Below are 17,947 nucleotides of genomic sequence, written 5' to 3'. Positions count from 1 at the left end.
ACTGCATTGTGTGCTTATGAAGCGCTGAACTAAAGATGTCTGAGTTGTCAACATGTGTTTTATTCACTTCTCTTTTCCATTCACTGATAGGGTGGGAGTAGACAGGGGGACAAAAACACCAATGACAATTGAAAAAAAAAGTGATGTATACTCTGGTGTTGAATAAGGTTTGCAATATTTAATGGTAATTTCCTCAATAAAAATAGAAAATGCATGGATTTAAAAAAGATAAATTGACACGTACACTAGCTCGACGTTTGGGGCCCTTAGGTCCTTCATCAGGAGCTGCAAACAAATCGAACAATCTATCAGAAAATGTTTCTTTAGAAATAAACATCCTTTTTACATATTATCTTCAATAAACAATACAAACAAAGATTATTTCTAAAGAAACATTTTCTGATAGATTGTTCGATTTGTTTGCAGCTCCTGATGAAGGACCTAAGGGCCCGAAACATCAAGCTAGTGTACGCGTCAATTTATCTTTTTTAAATCCACACATTTCCTATTTTTTATTGAGGAATTTACCATTAAATATTGCAAATCTTATTCAACACCAGAGTATACATCTCTTTTTTCTTCCACTGATAGGGTGACCATATGGAAAGGAGGACAGGGCTCCTGTACCTTTAACAGTTGTAGAGAAAAGGGAATTTCAGCAGGTGTCATTTGTATGCATGCAGCATCTCTTCATCACAACAGTTAAAGTTGTAGGAGCCCTGCCTTCTGTTGTACGTGGTCACTCTAGTATAGCTCCTGCAGCTTTAACTGTTGTGATCAAGGGGGAATTTCACCAGGTGCTGCATGTCTACAAATGACACCTGCTGAAATCCCCTTTTCTATACAACTGTTAAAGCTACAGGAGCGCTATCCACCTTTTCGTATGGTCAGCCTACACAAACTGATGGGGACAATATACTTACGGGAATGAGAGAATAAGCTATGTGTGACTGACCTAAAGTATTTGTACAGGATTGTAGCCTATGGTATGTTATGTTTTTCTATGCTGCCTATGTAATTTTCATAGAAATTTTCATAGAAACTACACCTGCTGAAATTCCCTTTTTTATTCATCTGTTAAAGATACAGGAGTCCTGTCCTTCTTTCCAGATGGTCACCCTATTCACTGAGAAAGAAATGGCTGATGTGGGTCTTTTATGTTCTGTCATTTTAAAATGAAAAGGAACAAATGGATGAGCTCTCTCCTTTCCCTTGTGGCAAGCAATTTGTTTTATTTATGAATGATTAATTCTTACATTCGGGCTCCAGTACTTTACACACTTTCCACCCCCCCCACCCCAAAGTAAGCCCAGCTGAGCTTCATTCATTGTAGACATGCATAGCATTTCATTGTCATAATAACCCACTTTTCCATGAAGGAGCTCAAGGCAGTGTATTTAGTTCTCTCTCTCTCTTCAGTGTTAGATTCACAACAGCCCTGTGAAGTCGGCCAGGCTGAGATAAAGCGATTGACCCTACCTGGGACAGCCCTACCATTGGGTGGACTGAGGTGGCTGCCTCAGGCAGCAGATTCTAGGGAGAGGATCATAGAATCATAGAATAGCAGAGTTGGAAGGGGCCTACAAGGCCATCGAGTCCAACCCCCTGCTCAATGCAGGAATCCACCCTAAAGCATCCCCGACAGATGCTTGTCCAGCTGCCTCTTGATGGCCTCTAGTGTGGGAGAGCCCACAACCTCCCTAGGTAACTGATTCCATTGTCACACTGTTCTAACAGTCAGGAAGTTTTTCCTGATGTCCAGCTGGAATCTGGCTTCCTTTAATTTGAGTCCATTATTCTGTGTCCTGCACTCTGGGAGGATCGAGAAGAGATCCTGGCCCTCCTCTGTGTGACAACCTTTTTATTTGAAGAGTGCTATCATGTCTCCCCTCAATCTTCTCTTCTCCAGGCTAAACATGCCCAGTTCTTTCAGTCTCTCTTCATAGGGCTTTGTTTCTAGACCTCTGATCATCCTGGTTGCCCTCTTCTGAACACGCTCCAGCTTGTCTGCGTCCTTCTTGAATTGTGGAGCCCAGAACTGGACGCAATACTCTAGATGAGGCCTAACCAGGGCCGAATAGAGAGGAACCAGTACCTCAAGTGATTTGGAAGCTATACTTCTATTAATGCAGCCCAAAATAGCATTTGCCTTTCTTGCAGCCATATTGCACTGTTGGCTCATATTCAGCTTGCAATCTACAACAATTCCAAGATCCTTCTCATTTGTAGTATTGCTGAGCCAAGTATCCCCCATCTTGTAACCGTGCCTTTGGTTTCTATTTCCTAAATGTAGAACTTGGCATTTATCCCTATTAAATTTCATCCTGTAGTTTTCAGCCCAGCACTCCAGCCTATCAAGATCACTTTGAAGTTTGTTTCTGTCTTCCAGGGTATTAGCTATCCCACCCAATTTTGTATCTTCTGCAAATTTGATCAGCGTTCCCTGCACCTCCTCGTCCAAATCATTAATAAAAATGTTGAAGAGCACTGGGCCCAGGACTGAGTAGCAGTGGTCACCAGGATACTGGAGAATTTATTTATTTCTTTAATTTCTATATTGCCCAATAACCGAGGCTCTCTGGGCAGTTCACAATTAAAACCAATGAAACACAGCAAGTCAGAACATAACATAAAGCTTTAAAAGTTAAAAACAACAACAACAACACCCTAATATAAAACCAAAATAAGTTTCAGCCCAGGGAAAGCTTGAGTAAAAAGATACGTTTTCAGGAGGTATCTAAAGGATGTTAGGTTTTTCACCCCCAGAACGGCATGAGGGATGGTTTTCCGGAGGATGGGTGCTACTACAGAGAAGGCCTTGCTGTTGAGCTTCTTCATGGCGACATTCCGTTTGTTTCGGAATGACAAGCAAGACCTCCTTTGAAAATCGTAAATGTCATCTGAGTGTATATAAGGGAAGGTGTTCAGCTAGGTAGGCTGGTCCCAAGTTGTTTAGGGCTTTATAGGATAACAAAATAACCTTGTATGTGGCTTGGTAGCTAATAGACACCTAGCTGTGTGTTCATGTTCAGCCTGTCCTGCACCCCTTAAGATAGCTTTCAGCCCTCAGGTGCAGTGGATTTGTCCTATTGCTAATGCTGAAATAAGATTCAACTGCCAGTCCAGCAGGCTTCTGTATATGGAGTGTGCAGGAAGGACACCCTCTTTTCCTTCACCCCAGGCTGCAAAATAATTCAGGCCAACCTTAGTCCCAAAGTCACCCAGTGAGCTTCATGGTGGAGTGGGGAATTTAACCTTGTTCTCCTTATCCTACTCAGACACTACAAACTAACCTTCCCCAACCTACTGCCCTCCAGATAAGTTGGACTACAACTCCCATCATTCCCAGGCAACTTTCCCTCTGGTCATCATTCCCAGTCCAAAACATCTGGAGGTAACAGGTTGGAGACTGTTGCTGTGATCACTACAATGTGTTTTCCCAGCGTAGCTCACTTCTGGCCCCAGAGCGGAGTTGGGAGAAAATAGCTTGATGTAATAATGCACAGTGAGAGTAAGATGGAGTTGATTTGTGTGTGTGCTCCCCTTACTTTTGTACTTCGTTCTTTAGGGCTGGCCCATGAAGTTACGTGATTCCCCTGCCTGGGGCGGCAGAGAGGGAAGAGCCTTCAGCGTGGTAGCCCCCTTCCTATGGGATTCCCTGCCTTTGTAGGTCAGGCAGGTGCCAACTTTGTATTCCTTTTGGCACCTCCTGAAAACGTCATTATTCCAGGAAGGCTTTCCTTAATGACAGGCCACAGTCCACTGTACATTTTGCTTCTTTTAAAATCTATTTTAAAGTGTTTTATTCTGTTCTTATTTTATTTTAGCTTGTACACCGCTCTGAAATTTTGAATGGGGAGCAGTATATAAATATTGTAAATACAATAATAAATAAATAAGAGCAGCAATTTGTGGTCTCCTCCAACCCGCAGGAGGGCTCCTTGCTGCGGTGTTGCTGCACCAAGGCAACAGCACTAGAGGGTGCTGTGGAAAGGCCTGCCAGCTCTGCTCATCCACTGTGGCAATTGCAGAAGAGCAAGTGACGGGGCTCTCTGGAGCATTTGGCCGCTTTCTGGCTCGCTATGAGAACCCTCTCATCATGAGCTATAGGGCAGGTAGGCTCTCTGGAGAGCGACCTAGTTTGAATTGCCTGGCTCTGAGAATGTCCTTCCTTCTCAGGAGGTCGGGTAGAGTATTCTAGATGAACTGAGGAGAACTGAGTTCAAATCCTTGCTTGGACATGAAGCTCAATGGGTGACCTTCGGCTACCTCACACGTGGCATTATACAGCAAAGGCTGGCAATAGTCTCCAGGCTCATGAAAAATAAAATTAAATAATTATTGCAAAAACATTCTGGGTGTGTGTGTACAATTTGGAGCAGAGGAGTGTTGGGCAGGTGAGAGGAAGGGCAGCGTTGCCTTAACAACAACAAAAAAAGCACACATCCCCAACTGCTTTTCTTCCTGAAGTTTTCAGAACTAACCCCACCTTTAATGCAGTAAAAAAAAAAAGTTCTTTGAATCCTGGCCAGCCGATTTTACATAATAACTAACACAAAGACAGTTCGTGATAGTATATTAATGTCAATCAACAACAAAGAAAACATTTGCTTAACTGAAGACTCCTTACCTTCACATGAACTTATGACCTAGACGTATTATGATGTGTTTGTGTTTTATGATACACGATACATGATGTGTTTTAATGGAATCTTGGAAAATGCAAGTTTTGCTCTGCAAAACTCCCACGAAGGAGCACTAAACTTTGTTTAGAAAGGGAGCATTGTTCTCACAGTGCGTGCAAAGAATTTAGCATCATTTTGAAGGCTTGTACATAGACAGTACATAAACACTACTTTTACTGGTGGTGGAATTCCCCAAGCACCTTGAAAACAAGTGGACAAGGTCCAAAGGACGCCAGGCAAAGAGCCTAGATACTTAGAAACATAATGTATTTGCCAACTTTCTTTATCAAACTGCAAAAGATAACACCAAATAACGCACCGTGTGCAGTGTTCCATTGCTTTGGAACTGTAAACCTGGATATCATGGATCTAGACAATTCTGCAAGGGTTAAATTTTAACAGAAACACGGAAGTTCATTGAATGTTTACAGAGAAGCTTGTTTTTAAATTTTCAGCTTCCTTCTTTATACCAGTGTTGAAGCCACTGTGATTGGTCATTGTTTATAACCCTTTGTAAATACGCAAACCAGGCTGCTGCTCATTTGGCAACTTTTTACTTAGGTTGCAGTCCTGTACACAACTTAGCTGGGAGTAAATCCCATTAAACACAGTGGGGTTTACTTTTGAGTAGACATGTGTAAGACTGCACTTCTAATTTTTATTTGGAAGTTTAAGACAGTGTACTCATTGACTTGCAACAGCATGCACACTGGCTATTGTACTTTTTTGTGGGGGATGAGTGGGTAGTGTTCTTTGGATCTGCTGTAGAGAAATTGCATGCCAGTGCGGTCAAGAACCCACTGATGTTAGAAGAGTTGATACGTCTGGTACCAATTATGAAGGGCTGCAAAACTAGGGTGACCATATGAAAAGGAGGACAGGGCTCCTGTATCTTTAACAGTTGTATTGAAATAGGAATTTCAGAAGGTGTCATTTGTATATATGAAGAACCTGGTGAAAGTTCCTCTTCTTCACAACAGTTAAAACTGCAGGTGCCCTGCCCTTTTTTTAAAATCTGATCACTCTAGTATAGCTCCTGCAGCTTTAACTGTGGTGATGAAGAGGGAATTTCACCAGGTTCTCCATATATACAAATGACACCTGCTGAAATTCCCTTTCCTATGCAACTGTTAAAGATACAGGAGCCCTGTCCTCCTTTTCATATGGTCCTTCTAGAAAAACATAACATACCATAGGCTACAATCCTGTGCAAATACTTTAGGTCAGTCACACATAGCTTATTCTCTCATCCCCGTAAGTATATTGTCCCCATCAGTTTGTGTAGGCTGACCATATGAAAAGGTGGATAGCGCTCCTGTAGCTTTAACAGTTGTATAGAAAAGGGGATTTCAGCAGGTGTCATTTGTAGACATGCAGCACCTGGTGAAATTCCCCCTTGATCACAACAGTTAAAGCTGCAGGAGTTATACTGGAGTGACCAGATACAAAAGATGGGCAGGGCTCCTGCAGCTTTAGCTGTTGCGATGATGAAGGAATTTCACCAGGTGCTGCATGCCTAGCAATGACACCTGCTTACATTCCTTTTTCTATGCAAATGTTAAAGATACAGGAGCCTTGTCCTCTTTTCCATATAGTCACCCTAAGTTTGTGCTCCTCTGTTCTTCTTAAGAAGGTACTTCACCCTGTGTCTCACCTTGCCATCTCAGCAGTGTCTCCTTTCAGTATATATAAGACACACACTGTAGTTCCTTGGGTGATAGTTTCCCCAGAATCAGGGTTCATCTTGGCATGCAACAGTGAAATAACCTTCTTCAAGTGGCCCTGGAAGGGCAGGCAGAATAAATGAAGGCAGCAATTGTGCAGTAAGACTTTTTACCGTGTTGGCCCTAGCAAGAATAGCCACTGTTTGGACTCTGCTTCAGGTAGTAAGAGCATAAGAAGAGCCCTCCTGGATCAGACCAAGGGTCCATCTAGTCCAGCACTCTGTTCACACAGTGGCCAACCAGCTGTCAAACAGGGACCGACAAAGCAGGCCATGGTGCAACAGCACCCTCCCACCCATGTTCCCAATTAACTGGTGCACAAAGGCTTACTGCCTTGATACTGGAGGTAGCACATAACCATTAGGGCTAGTAGCCATTGATAGCCTTCTCCAGGAATTTATCCAACCCCCTTTTAAAGCCATCCAAATTGGCGGCCATCACCACACCCTGTGGTAGTGAGTTCCATAGTTTAACTATGCGCTGGGTGAAGAAGTGCTTCCTTTTATCTGTCCTGAATCTCCCACCAATCAGCTTCATGGGATGACTCCTGGGTTCTAGTATTATGGGAGAGGGAGAAAAAAGGCTTTTTCTACACCTACAGGTGTAGAGGGAGGGAGAGGGGGTGATCCTGGTCTTACCTGCTTCTGGGATAGCTGCCCTCAGTTCACATGGGTTGCGCAACATCATGGGCACCTCACCCGTTGCAGCAACCATTTTTTTTTAAAGAGAAAGAGCTGGAGCACACTTGCGCCACAGCAAAAATTAAGGTAACCCCACCCCACCCCGCTCCCCACCCCACACCCAAAGGCTCTGGACTCCCCCCATCCCAGCTCCTTCCCTCTGATGATCACCACCACTCATGGGGAAGGAGCTGGGATGGGCACCCACACCACCCTTCATTTGGATCATCCCAGGACCCCAGGTAAAACTGGGATAACTGAGGTCTCAGTTACCCCGGGGAAAAGGAGGGATCATCCCTCCCTGCTCCCGGGAACCCCTGTGTGTCATTTGGATGCACAGGGATGATCCCTTGAAAAACGGATAGTGTAGAAAGGGCCAGTATCTCCCTATCCACATTCTCCACACCATGCATAATTTTGTACACTTCTATCAGGTCTCCCCTTAGTAAAAAGTTGGCACCACCCAGAATCACATCCCATCAACCCAGCAAATCACAGTCGAATTCACCATTTGGCTTTCAAACAAAGGCAGGATTGTTTACTTATTAAAAACCCACTGTCAGCATATATAGGATTTACTCAATAGTTTTGTTCAAACAGCTGGAGTCCGTGTCAGCATGCAACACTTACAGCTGCTGAATTTCTACTTGTCCAGAAGCTGTTCAAAGCAGTGGAGGCCTGCCAGAAAACGGTTGGCAAATGTATGAGCCATACACTCCAACTGCCCTAGTATTTACCAGGACCCTTTTATTTATTATTCAATTTATTACATATATTTCTTAAATATCTTCCAAATGTCTTGCCAAGGTGGCATACAATAGAAAACAGTAAAATTCCATATAGAATTAGAAAAGAACCTTAAATGTAAACAATTTTAAAATAAGCCAGTTAAAATTAAATTAAATGTGTCCTTTGTTACCGGGGACAGTCCTCTATTTGAAAGGCTACCAGAGGATCATCCTCTTTTTGAATGGGTCCTCTATTTGGAGGGCTGGCCTATCCAAGTCCTGTATAAAGATTTAGAGCTTCATCCCATGTACCTGTTTCCCTCGAATTATCCCCTACAGCGCTAAGCTGTCGCCGTTGTTGTTGCTGTTGTTGTTGCCACTGGGTGGCTAGATCCTTTGCATACCAGGAAATGGGTTTAAGGGGGGAAATGAAAAAAAATCATAAAAAATCAACGGATGACCCAATCCGATTTTAATTTGGTATGCTTAAAGCTCTCCTTAATATCTATTACTATGCCAATTTTGATATCTTTATCTTTAAAGCTTACACAGATGTAAGCATTTGTTTAATTTTTCTTCAAATCCTGCTCCTGCGCCCCAGTGGCCGCTCGGAAAACAACAAATGATACGCTCGAAAACTAGTAGCAAAATATTGCACTTCTTTTGGTTAAGAAGCGCAATTAAAGCAGGATGCATGGGAGTACTTCACAATAAAAGCAGATTATAAGCTGGAAAACTTCGGAGTCCTTTGCACGCAATTCGCAGTGATTGCACAGTATAACGCTGGTGTGATAAAGCTAAAAGAAGCAGAGCTAGACGTTGAAGTTGCCTGTCAGGGAACATGGTCGACAGCAGATTGAGAAGGCATACGGGTCACCTGGTCACACCATGGTGAGATGTAATGGATTTCTATTTGAATTATATTATTCCTAAGTTTGCATGTCTATGTATAAATTAACATAGGCCAATTTATACATAAGAACATAAGTCTATGGACTTGGGCTGGGAGGGAGGAGGTTACTCAAGTCATCTTGCTTTAAAGCAGGAGAACTAGAAAACCACAACCATTAGAACCAGACTGCTACCCTCTCTCTTATCACATGGAGTGAGTCTCTTACTCTGATAGGTAAGGTAATGTTTTCAGAAAGTAATGTGTTGTTCATGTGCTAGAATAAAGAGCTTGAAATGATTTATTTCCTGCCTTCCTGTCCAGGAGGGTCATCTCACCTCCAGCAATCACAGGGGAAAGGAACTCTATTTTAATTTTTCTTTATTTTGATTTCTGGTTATTATCCTTCCTATTACCTGATACTTAGCCTTCTAATTTTATAGTCATTTGGAGCCTCAAATCCAGGCTGAGATTAGGGGCCTTACATGAATGCATATGAAAAATTGAATGCAGAGTGATGAACAGAAGAATTAAGAACAAAACAAAACACATACCATACCTTGATGTGAACCGCCCAGAGAGCTTCGGCTATGGGGCAGTATACAAATGCAAAAATAAATAAATAAATAAATAAATAAGAACCATGCTAGATCAGGCCAAGGGTCCATCTAGTCCAGCACTTTGTTCACGCAGTGGCCAACCAGCTGTGAACCTGGAATCCACAAGCAGCACCCTCCTGTCCATGTTCCCCAGCAACTGGTGTATATAGGCTTACTGCCTCTGACACTGGAGGTAGTCACCAGGACTAGCAGCCGTTGTTAGCCTCCTCCTCCAGGAATGTATCCAATCAGTGTCCTCTTTTTTGGACGTTTACTTCTTGGGAGGAGAGCAATGACAAATCTCGATAAAATAGTTAAGAGCAGAGACACCACACTGACAACCAAGGTCCGCATAGTTAAAGCAATGGTATTCCCCGTAGTAACCTATGGCTGCGAGAGCTGGACCATAAGGAAAGCTGAGCGAAGGAAGATAGATGCTTTTGAACTGTGGTGTTGGAGGAAAATTCTGAGAGTGCCGTGGACTGCAAGAAGATCAAACCAGTCCATACTCCAGGAAATGAAGCCAGGCTGCTCACTTGAGGGAACGATACTAAAGGCAAAACTGAAGTACTTTGGCCACATAATGAGAAGACAGGACACCCTGGACAAGAGGCTGATGCTAGGGAAAGTGGAAGGCAAAAGGAAGAGGGGCCGACCAAGGGCAAGATGGATGGATGATATTCTGGAGGTGACAGACTTGACCTTGGGGGAGCTGGGGGTGGCATTGGCCAACAGAAAGCTCTGGCGTGGGCTGGTCCATGAAGTCACGAAGAGTCGGAAGCGACTGAACGAATAAACAACAACAATGTCCTCTTTTGGGGTGAGTCAGATGTAGCCATCTTAGCCGCAATGCAGCAGCAGCAGCAACACCAGTTATCCATCATGTCAGCAAAGCAAAACATGGCATGCCTGATTTGAAGGCTGGTGGCTCCAATGTCAGTGTGGAATGAATTCTGACTGGTTCTGACTGATACTGGGAACAGATACACTGCCCCACTGATATTGGAGCCACCAGCTCCCACTACACACACACTTTAGATACGATTTGGGGCCAGCCCTAGTTTAAAACAAATAGCTCTCCTCCCACCATCTGTAGTTTGACTCTGGTTTTTAACAGAAGAGAAAAGGTTTGAGCCAAAGGGTTCACAACAGGTGGGCTTTGAAGAAGAATTTGAGGAGGTATTACATTTCTCTACGTCTTGGGGTTGGTGATCATTTGCGATTTTCTTACTGTTTGAACATGCGTTGTTGTTACATCTCATGTTGTTATGTCTGCCACTGTTATGGCCAATGGTTAAACAATATAAGTTATTACAAATAACCATTCAAAAATCTGAACATGCTGTTCTGAAGAAAATGCATAATTGCGGCAACCAACAGAAATCCAGGATTAGGGCTGCGGCTATTTAAAGAAGTCTCTCTTTTTTGGTCTTCAACAGAAGAAAACCACAGTGGTGTAGTCCTTTCCCAACCGGGTGTCCTCCTGACATTTTGGACTACAATTCCCAGGATACCTGACCATTGGCCATGCTGGCTGGGGCTGATGGGAATTGAAGTCCAAAACATCTAGAGAGCACCAGGTTGGAGACCAAGGCTGGTATATTAGTTCACTTACTTCAAAATGTGGCAAGCCACTGAGGGGGCCTTGGTTTTCTCTCCTCAGATCCTGCTCTGATGACACCTCCGAAGAAATTCTCTCTAAATTGCTATCTGCCCTGGGATTACAACACACTACAGGCACAATAAAGTTATTGGTGTCTCCACCCCCCACCCCCCAGTTAGACTAATAGCAGTTTTGAAGGAGGGTAGGGAAGAACCCTTTTGATCAGGAAAACAGTGCAGGGGGCAAGGATTATTATTTTTCTTGCTGAACACTTCTCCGATCGAAATTGGAGATACACAAAACTGCCTGAGTACCGCTACTTAAAGGAAAACGTCATAGAGACAGTGTGGTGTAGTGGTTAGAATATTGGACTGAGACTTGGGAGAGCCTGGTTCCAGTCCTCACTCAGCCATGAAGCTCACAGGGTGTCTTTGGGCCACTTGCTGACTCTCATCCTAACCAACCCCAAGGCAAGTTCTCTTGTGAAGAGTAAACAGGCACTGGCCAACGAAACCACATTTCACTGGTACTTTTCCAGCAACATTGGCTGCCAGTCCAGGTCCAGGCACAATTCAAACTGCTGGTATGAACTTTCAAAGCCCTAAACGGCTTGGGGCCAGGCTATCTGAAGGAACGCCTCCTTCCATATGTACCTGCCTGGACCCTAAGGTCATTTTCAGGGGTCCTTCTCCGTGAACCCTTGCCAAAGGAAGTGAGGCAGGTGGCTACCAGGAGGAGGGCCTTCTCTGCTGTGGCACCCCAGCTGTGGAATGAGCTCCCTAAGGAGGTTTGCCTGGCACCTACGTTATACTCTTTTAGACACTAGTTGAGGACCTTTTTATTTTCTCAGTATTTTAACATTTTACCATCTTAGTCTTTTAACCTTTCTGTTTTAAAACTGTATTTAAATCTGTATTTTAAATCTCTGTATTGCTACTCGGTTTTATTCTGGTTGTACTTTTATATTGTGTTTTGATATTGCGTTTTGATATTGTGGTTAAAGTTTTATATATTAAATTGTTCTTTGTGGTTTTAATTTTTGTGAACCACCCAGAGAGCTTTGGCTATTGCGTGATATAGAAATGCAATAACCAAACAAACAAACTGCTTTGGGTTCCTTGTAAGAAGAAAAAAACTGGAATACAAATGTAATAATCACTCACTCACTCAGAAGACTGATGCCTAATTTCCAGCATCACCTCTGCTTTGACCCCAAGCATCTCTTTCCTACTGATATCAGTCTTTCCTCGATCTACTGCCTGGCTTGAATCTTGCGAAAAAGAGGCATGTAGAGGTTGAAGTCAACTCTATATTATCTATGAAAACATCTCCTATTTTTAGAACCGAAGACCTTGCATTAAACATGTCAACAGAGAGACATTTTAGTAACGTGGCATTTATTTTCAAGGACGCCACCTGCTGGCATGCTTATTCCAGCTCCTTCCCCTTCAGTTTGACTCTGATGTCCATAAATATAAACTTTCCTGGTCTGTTTTGGAGGTAGATAAGAATAGCTGTATTTTGAACAATAAGCTGCTTTTACCATCAAGCATTCCATCAGACACAACAGTGCAAACCAAGAGAGGTCAAGTCATGACACTTTGGAGTAGCTTACCAAAGTGCAGTGCAAGAATGGAAATCTTTGATATATATTGAAGTTCAAATATATCTGTGTGTTGATAAAAATTTTAAAATAGTAACAAAACAAAAAAGGAGGGGGCAACATTCCTCTGTGTTTGATACCAAATTAGAAGGTTATGGGGAATGCTTTAATGTCCTGTGCAAACAGCAGAGAGTGAAAATGACACAGGATTATAATCTGATTTATTAAGAAGTAAGCCCTGATGTGCTAGGTAAGAAAAAAGGAAAAACAGGTTCTATACAAATAATTTATTTTCATGAAGCCCGACGCGTTTCACCTTGTATTTTATTCAAAGACCTTCCTCAGCGGGATGTAACAATAATACAATAAAATACATTAGGATAACACATAACACATAAAATATGTTTTTGTTATTAGGTTAAGGGCCTATGCCCATGCGTATGTTTAAAACTTTTAACATAATATTTTAACTCCTGCAGTTTTAACTGTTGTGATGAAGAGGGAATTTCACCAAGTGCTGCATGCATACAAATGACACCTGTTGAAATTCCCTTTTCTATGCAACTGTTAAAAGTACAGGAGCCCTCTCTTCTTTTCCATATGGTCACTCTAGAATCTCTACCACAAGATGTCGTGATGGCCACTTTTATAAGGGGATTTGAAATATTCATGGAGCGTGAGACTGTTACAGGCTTGTATTATTTGAAATATTCATGGAGCATGAGACTGTTACAGGCTTGTATTATTTATTTATTTATTATAACATTTTTATCCTGTGTTTTTTCCTCCTGCAAGTAACCCAACATGGTGTACACAGTCCTCCTTCTCTCCATTTAACCCTAACAACAGTCCTGTGAGGGAGGTGAGGCTGAGAGTCAGTGACTGGCTCAAAGTCACCCAGTGAGCTTCACGGTTGAGTGGAGACTAGAACCCGGATCTCCTGAGTACCAGTCTGACACTCTAACCATTACACCATGCATAAGACTGTATTTTACCTCCACTATCAGAGACTGTATGCTGGGGAACACGTCTGGGAGGCAGGATGCGTTTGTGCTCATGTCCTGCTTGTGAGCTTTCCATGGGCACTTGGTTGCCACTGTGGGAATAGAATGCTGGACCAGAAAGGCCTTCGGTCTGATCCAGCACAGCTCTTATTATATTCTTATGTTAAAGGAGAAATTTGTCAAATTATGAACATAAGTTTCTCCTTAGATATGTTGATATTTTTTTTAAAAAAAGTCATGTTAATTAGTTGTTGTTTTTTTTAAAAAAAGTAGCACCATAGCTTTAGCTAAACAGTCACAGAAGAGAGCAATGTGGTTTCGCTTTGAAGGGACCTCTCGTGCAAGCACTGAGTCATTACTGACTCTTGGAGGGACGTCAGCTTTCGCTGATGTTTTCTTGGCAGGCCTTATAGCGGGGTGGTTTGCCGTTGCCTTCCCTGGCCATTATTACCTTTCCCCCAGCTCGGTACTCATTTTACCGACCTCTGGAGGATGGAAGTCTGAGTCAACCTGAGCCAGTTGCCTGAAACCATCTTCCGCTGGGATCGAACTCAGGCCATGGGGAGAGTTTCAGCTGCAGAAACTGCTGCTTTACCGCTCTGTGCCACCCGAGGCTTCACTTTGAAAGCAGGACACAAATAGTTTCCTTTCCCTATCAGACAGGAAGATGAAATGGTCCCAGTGCTTCATGCAGATTTTGCTTGTTTTGAAGGAAGACATTTCCATTTCTCTGGCTCCCCACCCCTCACTTCTTTGAAAAGGGTGTAAAGTCTGCTGCCTTGTTGGGAAATGCATGTGTTTGCAAATCAAGAGATTTGTGGAAACTAGAAACGGCTATGCAAAGGTACAAGCTATAAATGTCACCCAACCATAAAAGATTAGCATTTGTCATTGGGGAGAAGAGCAATTTGAGAAGGAAGGTAGACAAGGTCATCAATGGGGCCTTTTGGTGCAATCCCATACAAATGCACAGTGTCCTGCTTGTGGGTCCCTGGTCGACAACTGGTTGGCCACTGTGTGAACAGAGTGCTGGACTATTTATTTATTGCATTTTTATACTGCCCAATAGCCGAAGCTCTCTGTGTGGTTCACAAATATTAAAACCATTCAAACAATAAAATGAAACTATTTACCCTTGGTCTGATCCAGCACGGGTCTTCCTATATTCTTAAATCTACTCTCAGATGGGTGTGCACGTGTGAATTGCGAAAAAAGAAAAAAAAAAGAAAGAAAAAAGGATAGAAGAGGACAGCAGTTTGCAAAACATTGCAAATGGCAGTCCTTCAATTTTTAAAATTTATTTATTTATTATAACATTTGTATCCCGCCCTATATCACTAGGATCTTGGGGCGGCATACAGGTAAAATTATACAAACAATATAAAACAATAATAGAGGACTGTCCTCTCTAAAAGAGGACATATGATCACCCTAGAGTAAGTCCCATTGAGCTGAACAGGGCTCACTCCCAGGTAAGTGAGATGTAGCTGCTAGCTATACCTGTAATATGTAATTTGACCTAAAATACAGATGGAAAACATCAACTTTACCACAAATTCCAAGCTGTGCTCCTCACCGTTAATCGGGATTCCTGTTCATTTCAATGAGTTTTACTTTTACCTAGGCATGTTCATGATTGCATCCTTAAAAAAGACGACCACTGTCAAAAATGAAACTATTTGCCACCGTCCTATTTTTAATTCATGTTTGATATTCATACATTTCCAAGAGAGCCTCTAATTTAAATTAATTTCTCACAGCACATGAACAGAGATTTCAATTCATACAGAGGGAGCTCCCAGGTAGTCAGTTTGGGAATCGTTGCATTAGCACACAAGGCAAAAATTAGAAACACAGAGAACTAATTGCACCTAGTAGGGATGTGCTCCGCTTCTAATCGGACCGGAGAAGCAGGAGCGGAGCAGGGGGCTTCGCCTGCCCTTAAGGCGGAGGCGAAGAGGATTGGGGGGCCGGCCGAGCGTGGCGGAGAGGATCGAGGTGAAGGCGGATCCTTCGCCTCAATCTGGAGCTCTGCCGGAAAGGTAAGTGGGGTTTATCGGGCCCTGCCGCTGTCGCTGTCGCCCATGCGGCGACAGCGGCAGGGCCCGGTAACAACCCCCCCGCCCTCCTCTCCCTTACCTGCCTCTGTCCGCGGTCTGTCAGCGTCTTCAATTGAGCCCGCGGTTCCACCAGGAAGTCTGGGCCGCTTGCGGCCCAGACTTCCTGGTGGAACCGTGGGCTCAATTGAAGATGGCGACGGACCGCGGACGGAGGCAGGCAAGGTCCCCCTCTCCCTTGGTCCCTTACCGGGCTCTGCCGCCATCGCCACATGGACGGCGATGGCGGCAGGGCCCAGTAACCCCCCCTATGGGGGGGGGAACGGAGCTCCGATCCGGATCCGGAGCTCCGAGCGGAGCGGAGTGGGCACAGGCGGAGTGGGGGCGGGGTGGAGTGGCCCGATCCAAAAATGGCGGATCTGAAAGTGAAGTGGAGTGGGGGGTCCGTGCACACCCCTAGCACCTAGTGTAATTTTCAGACAAATCAGACTTCATGACATGAATTACTGTTATTTGGGACTTTATTCTCTGAGGGGTCATATCCTCCAACTACCCAATTGGCTTTTATTCACTCTTTCTTTTTTAGCGAGAACAGCACCTATTTTTCCCCACCAGCTTTGTTAATATAAAAACTGCTTAGTTGATCTCTACTTCTGTTTCCCACTAACCAAGGAACGTATCTGGTTCCCCTAGGATGGAGAGTGTTGATGTAATAGCTGGATTTTATACTTACAGAAACGGAGGATTGACAAACGTCTTCCACTTTCTTCTTCTCATTGGTCCTAGGGGCACTAAAAACATCGCAGCAGATGGCAGTGCCCAGTTTGAATGTCAGCAAACCCTCCTCTTCCATATTATGTTAAGGCAGACATGCAGACATCCTGAGACTACACAAGGTATTTATTGTATACTTGTGTTTCCTCATTCTCTGTATTTTGCAGGTGCATTACATGACAGAGTCATCCTCCAGGGCTTCTCCCATGCTTTACAACCATTATTGCGGCATGAGACCCTGGTGTACTTCTGCAATTCCACTGTACTCTGGCACCTCCTAATGGCTGTGTAGTGGAACATATAGAAGGGCAGAGAAAGAAATCCCCTGGGGGGAAAACACATGTAGAGGAGCCATTCTCAATCCCACAAAGAATCTGGAAGAAGCCTTGTAAAGTGGTACTTTAAAAACCTCATATGGAAAGGCCCTGTCTACAACAACCAGTCTGCCTCGCCCTCCCAATATCCGCTTGCCCACCAACCTGCTTTATGTAACGTCTTACCTGATTAAGATATCTGGAGGTCTTGAAAGCTTCAACATTTTTGGGGGGTGGGGGGGGTGGATTCTGGGATTTTTCTTATGGCTGACGTGGCTTTGTTTTTTAAATCTTAATTTCTTGTAACATATTTTGCAACGGGCTGTGCATGGATGGAACAGCATTGCAAATGGTTTCACATTGCAAATTGTGTCCTTAACTCCTTCTGTAGCATTCAAAGTGGCACATGGACCAGCATTATCTCCATCATGGTTTGAGAATTGTACAATGTGTGGTCTGGGACACCTAGAATTGGTTGGGAACAGGAGGAGAGGGCAGAACAAGGACAGGATCCTGAGCAAGGTAGCATCTTCCAGTCTGCACCAGCCAAGACATGGTGGGGCTGAACGACCCCTGAACATATAGTCAGATCCCCGATCCTTCTAGTTTAAGGTAGCTGTGTGTTCTCCTTTACAGAAGACAGTCCGCTATATGAAAGCATCCACTATTTGAAGGGTTCCCCAGTCCAAGTTCACTTTAAAGATCCATAAGAATTGGGGAGCCGGGCCCTCGATGTTCCCTTTCAACAGTTAGCCCCCGGAGAGCAGGCTGAGCAGCTGCACAGGTTGCCTGCTCACAACCTTTCCCACGACAGCGAGACGTATTGCATTTCTATTTAAATTATAATATTATTCCTAAATTTGCATCTACACATATACATTACCTGTAAATGAGAAAAACAAACAAATCTTCCCGAAAGGACACTTGGAACAATAGCAACTGCCTTCTCCTTTCTCCGTGTATTGTTGAGTCTCTAAACATGACCTCAGTTCATGGGCAACTTGGTATGGGAGCAGATGTCCTTCAGGACCCTGCGTCCTTAGCCGTATCAAGTCTTTAGACTTCCCTGGATACAATTTGGGGATGTGCTAAGTTGGGGCCTATGCAGAGCTGCATCTTCTGAAGTAGTTCATTGTCCAATGGGCCTGCACTCAGGATTCTGAAGACTGTGAAAAGCATGGTGACCTCCACGAGTCCATAACTGGAATCCTTTGGATTACCAAATAACCCGTTTTGGAGAAGTTCTGGGGTGGGGTGGGGGCTGAATTCCAGTGGTGAGAGGGGCCC

The sequence above is a fragment of the Elgaria multicarinata genome, chromosome 8 (assembly GCF_023053635.1).
Source record: "Elgaria multicarinata webbii isolate HBS135686 ecotype San Diego chromosome 8, rElgMul1.1.pri, whole genome shotgun sequence".
Classification (NCBI taxonomy): Eukaryota; Metazoa; Chordata; class Lepidosauria; order Squamata; family Anguidae; genus Elgaria; species Elgaria multicarinata.
Note: the sequence above shows the minus strand (reverse complement) of the source record.